The 10306-nt window shown below is 38.8% G+C and overlaps 1 pseudogene; it reads left to right on the top strand.

Moving 5' to 3' along the window:
• The first annotated feature begins 3003 nt into the window (after positions 1-3003).
• LOC106338337 lies at positions 3004-8737 on the top strand (annotated as a pseudogene).
• The last annotated feature ends 1569 nt before the right edge of the window (positions 8738-10306 follow it).

The following is a 10306-nucleotide window of genomic DNA, read 5'->3' as shown; positions in this document are numbered from 1 at the left end:
GAATTCATCTATCAATGACATTATATTTCAGCAAAATTTTAAAAAATCAATGATAAACAAAAAATTTGAATGATGAATGATTTAAATGGATTTCAAAAATTCTCAAAACAATTACAACAGGGTTTTCTAACATTTCAGAATCCATGAACCAATAACCATCAATCTTTTTTTAAAAAAATCCTTAAGAAAAACTTTCCCACTTACTTTTACCAATTTTGAATCCTATTATTTTTTTAGGATTGTAGTTTCCTAATGAGTTTAGTAACTTAGTTTTCTATATAAGAATATGCAAGAGTGTTGCATAGATTGTGAGAATAGATTATTGTGTGTGTGAGCTTAAGTTTTTGAGAGAGTTTTCTTGAGCTAATAAGAAAGAGTTTTCTTATAATCTTTGAGTTCATACGTTTGAGTTAAACCAATAATTGGTATCAGAGCAAAACATGGGTGACATCACGACAACTACAACACCGGGGAAGACAGGGGTTTCATCTATCAGCTGTCTGATGCTCACCACAACCAACTACACGGTTTGGGCAATCAGGATGAAGATCTTACTGAAAGTACACAAAGCTTGGGATATAATAGAGAAGGGATCGGACGAAACCGATAGGAATGATATGGCCATAGCTTTGATCTTTCAGTCGATCCCTGAAGCCTTAATCTTACATGTTGGAGATATAGATGATGCGAAGAAGGTATGGGAAGTTATAAAAGCAAGGAATATGGGTGCCGACAGAGTCAAAGAAGCTAGACTACAAACCCTAATGGCAGAATTTGATCGACTTAAGATGAAGGACACAGATTCAATTGCTAGTTTTGTTGGGAGATTATCAGAAATCGCGTCAAAATCTGCTGCATTAGGAGAGAACATTGAAGAACTAAAGCTGGTTCAGAAGTTTTTTCAAAGCCTTCCTCGTAAGAAGTACGTACATATTGTGGCTTCTCTTGAGCAAGTCTTGGATCTTAAAACTACTAGCTTCGAAGACATTATCGGCCGCTTAAAAGCTTATGAAGAACGAGTATGTGAAGAAGAGGAAGAGAATCAAGATAATCAAGGCAAACTAATGTATGCTAACTCATCGAAACCTCAATCAAACCGGGACTACAGCGAAGGCTATAGAAACAGAGGAAGAGGTGGACGTTTCTATAACAGAGGAGGTCGCGGGTGTGGGAGAACATACAGGGACGTCGATCTGTCTAGGATTACATGCTTCCGATGCGATAAGAATGGGCACTTCGCTCTTGACTGCCCAGACAAACAACTTAAGTTGCAGGAAACTGTCAAGAATAAAGAGGATGAGACACATGAAGTAGATGGATTACTAATGCATGAGGTCGTATAGCTTAACGAAAGGAATGTGAAACCTAAAGAGTTCGATTCTGGTATGGATAATGAAAGAATATGGTATCTCGACAATGGCGCAAGCAACCACATGACATGGAACCGTAATTACTTCAACAAGATTGATGAAACTATCACGGATAAAGTACGCTTTGGAGATGATTCTAGGATCGACATAAAAGGTAAAGGATCCATCCTGTTTGTAAGTCAAAACGGAAGCGAAAAGGTCTTGGCCGAAGTATACTTTATTCCTGCGCTAAAAAGCAACATCATCAGTCTTGGACAAGCCACGGAGTCGGGATGTGAGGTAACGATGAAAGAAGACTATCTGATTCTGAATGATAAAGACGGTAACCTAATCACGAAGGCACCAAGGTCGTAAAACCGTCTTTACAAAGTAATGATGGACGTTGTCGATACGAAGTGTCTGCAACTTTCTGAAGAAAACGAGTCAACAAGATGGCATGCGAGGCTTGGCCACATTGGAGCAGACTCGATGAAGTTGATGGTACGAAAATAAATTTTCATAGGGATGCCACACATATCAAAGTCAACAAAGAAATCTGCGAATCGTGTCTCCTTGGTAAACAAGCAAGACAAGCGTTTCCGAAATCAACACAATATCGTGCTACAAAGGTATTGGAGCTCATTCATGGAGACCTTGGTGGACTGATAACACCTCCTACAGCTGCGAAGAATCAATATATATTTGTGCTTATAGATGATCATTCACGCTATATGTGGCCGGTCTTGCTAAAAGAAAAAGGAGAGCCCTTCGACAAGTTCAAGCGTTTTAAAGCAATGGTTGAACAAGAAACAAGACAGACGATCAAGACGTTCAGGACGGACAGAAGTGGAGAGTTTACCTCCACGGAATTCAATAGTTTTTGCGAAGCATCTGGAATACAAAGGCATTTAACAACTCCGTATACGCCGCAGCAGAATGAAGTAGTAGAACGTCGAAATCGAACGTTACTTGAGATGACGGGAGTATTCTAATTTCTAAAGCATATGAAGATACCTAATTACCTATGGGGAGAAGCCATTAGACATGCCACCTACATCATCAATAGAGTAGAAACAAAGGTTCTAATAAATCAAACTCCATATGAAATCTACATAGGCAGAAAACCTAAGGTCAAGCACGTGCGGGTATTTGGATGCATTGGATACACTAAAACTGACAGTGCTAATACAAAGAAGCTAGACGATAGGTCGAGAACTCTTGTTCACTTGGGAACAGAACCTGGATCCAAAGCATACAAATTATTTGATCCAATAAGTAGGAAGATTGTGATGAGTAAAGATGTTGTTTTTGATGAAAACAAAGGATGGAAGTGGAGCAACTCTAATGACACGGAAGATAATCCAGAAATTTTTAAACTTACTTTTGGAGATTATGGAAATCAGGGTATAAGCGAAGAAGTTGATGTAGCAGAAGCTGATACCGTGGCGGAGATAACCGAAGAAGATGATGAGACAAACTCACATGAAGAAAACGATGTAGATGAAGTACAACTGAGACGATCAACGAGGAACAGGAAACCACCAGGAACAGGAAACCACTGGGATACCTAGAAGACTATATATACCTTGCGGAGATAGAAGGAGAGCATCTTTTACTTTTGGTAAACGACAAACCATGGTTCTTTAAAGACGCTATGGAGGAAAAGGTATGGCGAGACGCCTATAAGGATGAGATAGCTTCCATAGAAAAGAATAAAACATGGACAATGATAGACCTACCTAAAGGAGCCAAAGCAATAGGACTGAAGTGGATATTCAAGATTAAACGCAATTCAGACGGGAGTATAAACAAATACAAGTCGAGACTAGTTGCAAAAGGTTACATCCAACGGCATGGTATTGACTTCGAAGAAGTTTTTGCTCCAGTCGCACGCAGTGAGACTGTTAGGTTTATCATCGCTTTAGCCGCATCACATGGGTGGGAAATTCATCATTTAGACGTCAAAACAGCATTCCTTCATGGTGATCTCAAAGAAGATGTGTATGTTACACAACCAGAGGGTTATGAAGTCAAGGGAAGTGAGCACAAGGTTTACAAGTTACACAAAGCTTTGTATGGCTTAAAACAAGCTCTTAGAGCTTGGAATGAGAAGCTAAACAAAATTCTTGGAGATCTCGGTTTTGTGAAGTGCTCGAAGGTACCTTCATTGTATCTAAAACTTTCAGAGGAGAGTCTTTTGATGGTCAAAGTTTACGTTGACGATCTCCTTATTACGGGATCAAAGACGACGATGATTAATGAGTTCAAAAAGAGTATGTCAACTATCTTCGAGATGAGTGATCTAGGGTTCTTAACATATTACTTGGGCATTGAGATTCATCAAAGCAAAGAAGGAATCATGTTGAATCAAGAAAGCTATGCGGGAAAAATATTGAGTGAATCGGGAATGCAGGACTGCAACAGTGTTCATGTGCCAATGGAGTTTGGTCTCAAACTCTCTAAAGCAGAGGACGAACAGAGCGTTGAAGAGAAGGAGTACAGGCGAATGATTGGATGCCTACTTGACCTGGCCTTTCTTTTTGTGTAGGATTATTGAGCCGCCATATGCATTTACCAAAGACGTCGCATGCCGCAGCATTGAAACAGGTCGTACGGTATCTACAAAGTACTCTCTCGTACGGACCTGTATTCAAAGCTAACGAACAGAGGAGACTGGTTGGATATAGCGACAGTGGACATAACATTGATACTGATGATGGAAGGAGAACAACTGGACACAAATTTTATCTGAATCATTGTCCAATATCATGGTGCTCGCATAAACAAGAAACAGTAGCTCTTTCGTCGTGTGAAGCTGAGTTTATGGCAGCCACTGAAGCAGCAAGATAGGCAATTTGGTTACAAGAATTACTTGAAGAGGTAACTGAGCGAACCAGTGAGAAAACAACCATCTACATCGACAATAAATCGGCCATAGCACTCATGAAAAATCATGTGTTCCATGGAAGAAGCAAACACATACACAAAATGTATCATTTTATCCGTGAATGTGTTGAGAATGAGTTAATAGAAGTTCAGCATATTCCAGAAAACGAGCAGAAAGCGGACATTCTAACAAAAGCACTTGGAAGAATAAAGTTTAAAGAAATGAGAGATCTTATTGGAGTTCAAGAGATTGAAGAAGTTAACTTTAAGCTTAAGGGGAAGAATGTTGGAGATAAGGTTAAAGTTAACTTGGAAACCAAGTTACCCTAATCCTAAGTGAGATAGGTTTGGGATTGTAGTTTCCTAATGAGTTTAGGAACTTAGTTTTCTATATAAGAATATGCAAGAATGTTGCATAGATTGTGAGAAAAGATTAATGTGTGTGTGAGCTTAAGTTTTTGAGAGAGTTTTCTTGAGTTAATAAGAAAGAGTTTTCTTATAATCTTTGAGTTCATACGTTTGAGTTAAACCAATATTGTAAGTCATTTACAAAAGCAGTTTCACCAAAATGAGAATATAACATTCAACCATTAAGGGATTGAGAGAGGCAAACCGGTCGGTTCTGAACTTGCATGGGCGATAAGAGAATCAAGGATCTCAATCGTTGTGCTCTCCTGGAACTATGCTTCTTCAAGTTGGTGTTCGAACGAGCTAGTGGAGATTTTGAAGTGTCAAGAATCTGTGGGACAAATAGTAATGACGGTTTTCTACAAAGTGGATCCATGTGATGTGAGAAACAGATGGGAGAGTTTGGGAAGGCTTTTAAGATTGCTTGCCAAGGGAAAACAGAGACCGAGATCGAGAGTTTGATCCAAGCTTTGACTAAAGTCGCCGACATAGCCGGAGAGCACTCCTTCAATTGGTTTGTTCTTTTTTTCCTTCTAGATTAATTCAACAATATTAAAAGTTGTCATATTTGAAGTTGAAATTTAGTTGGCAGCTTATCTATGGATTAATCGGTCAAGCCAATGTTTCACTACAATGACATAAGAAGGTTATGTAATCTTTTATAACTTTTTCTTTCTTGTTAGGGACAATGAAGCAAAAATGATTGAGAAGATTGCCACAAATGTTTCGAACAAACTAATTGCTACACCCTCTAGGGATTTTGATGGGATGATTGGACTTGAAACTCATTAGGGGAAGATTCAATCTTTGTTTGAATTAGATAATGATAAACCTATGACCTTAGGAATATATGGTACTGCAGAAATAGGTAAAACTACAATTGCAAGAGCTTTATACAATCATCTCTGTCAAGATTTTCCGCTTAGGTATTTCATGGAAACTGTCAAGGGAAGTTATAGAAATATTGAGTCTTTTCTGTTCCACTAAGAGTAGTTGGAGGACTAGCTAGTGAATCAGCTGTTAGGGGCAAGGTTGGGTGACAGATCGGCCATAGGAGTACTCCGGGATATAAACCAGATACGGTAGAGCTAGGACAGTTATTGTATGAGGTCAACTAATGAATGGTAGGCTTTGCCCTTCTATTAATCTATTTAATAGAAATGAGCATGGTTCAAAGCTGCGTTTACAAGAACAACTTCTTCCACAGATTTTGAACCAAAATAGCATGAAGATATGTTACTTAGATGTGATATATGAAAGGTTACAAAACCAAAAAATGCTAATCATGCTTGATGATGTAGATAGTATCGAGCAATTAGATGCTTTAGCGAAAGATATCTATATATTTGGTCCTAGAAGTAGAATTATTGTGACTATGAAAGATCAGGAGCTTTTGCAACGGTATGGCATCAACAAGACTTACCATGTGGGCTTTCTATCTAATGAAGAAGCTCTTGAAATATTTTGTATCTATACTTATAGGAGAAGCTCTCCCCATTATGGTTTGAAATGCTTGCAATAAGAGTAACAGAGCTTTGCGGTAATCTTCCATTAGGGCTCCGTGTTGTGGGTTCACCTTTACGTGGGAAAAGTGTGGATTAATGGGAAGTTATGGTACATAGGCTAGAAGCTAGTCTTGATGGAGATCTTTTGAGAGTATTAAGTATAGAATATGAGAGTTTACATTAGAAATATCAAGCTTTGTTTCTTTACATTGCAATATTTTTCAACAACAAAAACGAGGCTTATGTGAAAGTCATAATTGGTAGCTGTAATTTGGATGTAGAACATGGGCTGAGAAATCTAGTCAGTAGATCTCTTATAGACATATCTACCAATAGAAATATAGCGATGCACACATTACTTCAACAAAGGGGTAGACAAACCATTCATAGACAAGAACCTTGGAAACGCCACATCTTAATTGATGCTCATGAGATTTGTGATGTTCTAGAATATGATACAGTAAGTTCTTTTCACTTTTTTTGTATTGGTCAGAACAACTATATTACCATAAATAAGGAAGCATGGTGCTAAAATTCTTCTAATTTGGAATTCCGTTTAGGGTACTCGAACTATGTGCGGCATTTCATTCGATAGATCCGAAATAAGCGAAGTGTTTGTAAGCAAGGGAGCATTAAAATGAATGCGTAATCTTCAGTTCCTCAGTGTCTATCGAAGAAAATATGATAAAATGATAGAGTGAGCATACCTGAAGACTTGGAGTTTCCACCTTGTCTTAGGTTACTTCATTGGGAGGCATACCCGAGAAAGAGACTTCCTCTGAGATTTCATCTTGAAAATCTAGCCGAACTCCATATTGTTAAACCAAGTATTGATGAAACACAAGAGTGATGAAGCCGGTACGAGATGAAGACAAACCACGAGATTACTAAACCGGGATGAGACTTGGGAAACACAAGATTGAGAATCGAAGTAGTTTCAAGTCCATGAGAAAAATAAGGAAAGAAGATCTCGTGGATATTTGGCATGATCGAGTATAAAAAAAGCAGCTGGGAAAAAGGATTGGCTGCGCTTTTCGGGTTGAACAAAAATACGGTATTGGGTTTGAAAGCGATAACAAGAGAATTGTAAGGGTAGATCCTTAGGTTGTGATTTTCACGTTTTGAAATAGGAGTTGATCAGTCTTGATAAACGGCTATGTGTGATCTAGTAAAACTGATTAAAAAAGTTTGTTGAGATTGTTTAAGTGATTCCTAATAAAAGTATTTTGAAGTATTCACGAGTTCTTGGAAAGATTACTACAGTTGTTCCGGTTCTTGGTTTTACATTTGGTATCAGAGTGGTCAACCTCTACGATATCAACATCGGCTACAGGTTGAGATCTTGGGAGAAGAACATGGAACACATGAAAGAACTGATTTCTGTCCAAAAACCACTCATGTTGAATAAGGACAACTTTGGCCATTGGAAGGTTCGCATCAGATATGTCATTTGTGGCACTGATGAAGAAGCTTGGTCGGCTGTGATGAATGGGTGGTCAGAACTCACAGTGTACGATGAGAAGAGAAATGAGATAACCAAGCTGTTGGATCAATGGACGACAGAAGAGAAGAATGCATCCAAATTCAACTCGAAGGCTATTTCCACAATCTCCTCGGCTGTTGACATTGACCAGTTCAAGATAATCCAAGGATGTGAATCAGCCAAAGAGGCCTGGGATACACTGATGAATTATTTTGAAGGAGATACGAGTGTGAAAAGAACACGTCTGGATCATCTTGAGACAAAGTGGGAAAATCTGAGGATGGAAGAAGATGAACCACTGGGAGCTTTCACTGCAAAGCTGAACACGATTGCAAACGAGGCAGCTCTTTTGGGTGAGAAATATTCAGAAAAGAAACTTGTCAAGAAGCTCATCAGATGTCTTCCCAAGCGTTTTAAAGCCTACAAAGCCGTAATCAAGGCTACCATGAACTCGGATGAAACTAAGGTTGATAAACTGGTCGGATTACTCATGTCATATGAGCTGGAACAAATGGAAGATCTTCCACCTCCAGTAAAAGGAAATGCTTTCGCAGCTAATGCCGATGATGAAAGAGTCAAGAAAATGGAACCAGATGTCAGTCTGATGGCAAATAGTTTCAATAACATGGTGAAAAGGCTTAACAAAGGAGTATCTAGAACCTTCGGTCGTTCTAGTAGAGGTGGGTTTCAGCAGAATTCAAGGTCATATGAAGATAGACAGGATTGGAAGAAAGATGCACAGTGTCATGAATGTGAAGGGTATGGTCATCTTCAACGAGAGTGTCATTTATTCAAAAGAAAGGAAATGAAGTGCACCGAATGCAAGGGGAGAGGACATCTCAAGGATGAATGTCCTAATGGTCAAAAGTCTGCTGAAAAAATCAGTGATCTGTTTCAGTGATACTGAATCTGAAGGAGAAGAGGAAGATACCAAGGACTTGTTGTTGAATTTTGTGGCCGTAGTGGGATCAGAAAAGGCAGGTTCAGACTCAGAGTCGTCAGATGATGATGGAGATGAGATTGATGTCAGGAAGGAGTATCGAGAATTATATGATCAATGCATGAAGCTGAGTCATGAGAATATTCAGCTGATCAAGGACTGCTAAACTGAAAGCTCATATAAATACTCTGACTATCGATGCTGGTGATCAAGAAGAAAAGGAGAACATTAGGCCAAAATCCGAAATTTTTGAGAGGGATGTGAAAGACATATAAATAGAACTGATGAATGAGAAGTAGAAGACTCAAGTTTTGGAAGATCGAGTGTCCAAGTTGAAGGAAGTTTTTTCTGAAGAACAAATCAAAGCTCGAGTATTAGAGTATGATTTATCCGACAATCACAAGACGATTCGGATGTTGAGCAGTGATAGACCATAGATTTTACCCACTTTCAACCATGGTCTATAAGTGTTTTAATAACTAATTACTATTATATAGAGTCTATTTAGAGTATTTACAGGTTCAGGTACGTTCTGGAGAAATATGGTGATTTTGGAGTCTTTTGAGGTGCAGAACTGCACAGAAGCGTCAGATTTCTAGCTATGGATGGAGACCTTCCCAACGTTAGATTGAGCTCATCTTAAGACAAAATATATAGCTTTGAGTTAGCTTTCTAATGCCGCCGGTTTCAGGTCAATCAGAATCATATAGCAGGCGTTATGCCCGTTTTACCGAAGAGTGGTCAGTCTGCCTCGCGAGTGGAAGCTGTTGAGAAGATGAACGTATGTCGATCGATGCAGACCTCTTGACATCGATCGATATGGATGCCAGAATGCGGTCCGAGCATATTTTATGACCGACTGAAGCCCAGAAGCAACCTCAAATTACAAGAATACCCTTGGACGACCAGAAACCCTATTTATGTGTTTTCTAAGCCATTGTTGACGGCTACGCGATCTAAGCTTTATTTGATTCATTGTTCTTAGTTAGGAGAGAAGAGAGCAACTCCTTCAGAGTCCTCTTGGAACTCCATTGTTTTGGTTTTATATTATTTATGCTTTTCATCTATTCATCTATGATTTCTGTGACAAACTTCATGTCTGAATAGATCCACCTGTTAGATTTAGGGTTCAGATAGGTTAGAGGGATTAGCCCCAACTATAGATTTTCTAAGTTATGATATTCATTGATTGATTGTTCTTAATGCTTGTTTTATCCTTGCTAACTAGAACATGAACCTAAGAATTTGCATGAGTCAAGCATCTTTGATCATCCTGTCCTGAATCTAATATGTCATGCTATGACTGCTAGAGAGAGCTAACTGCTGATCTAGGAGACTAGTGAGCATTATCAACCCGCGCCTAGGGCTTAGCTAGAAGCTATCGATCGATATTGTCTTCTAACAATCGCTCGATATTGCGAAAGGTGTATCGATCGATATCCCTATAGGATCATCGATCGACACTTTCTTGTGATCAAAAGACGACAGTTGAGATCCAAGATCTAGTTAGTTAACCAGTGAAACATTGCCATCGCTGATCACTGTGATTAAGGAGTTGAGCTCTAATATATCATGCATGCAACTGTTAGGCATCTATAGGATTATAATCTCCAACACCTGAATAGAAACCTTAGATCTAGCAATCATCCTTCCATCAAACAACTCCCTGCCAAGCTGAACAATAGTCTTGTTCAACTTGTTTACTGCTTTGCTATATTTATTTACTACTTTAAAA

Source organism: Brassica oleracea, chromosome C4 (genome assembly GCF_000695525.1).
Source record: "Brassica oleracea var. oleracea cultivar TO1000 chromosome C4, BOL, whole genome shotgun sequence".
Lineage (NCBI taxonomy): Eukaryota > Viridiplantae > Streptophyta > Magnoliopsida > Brassicales > Brassicaceae > Brassica > Brassica oleracea.
This window is presented reverse-complemented; position numbering and strand designations above follow the sequence as displayed.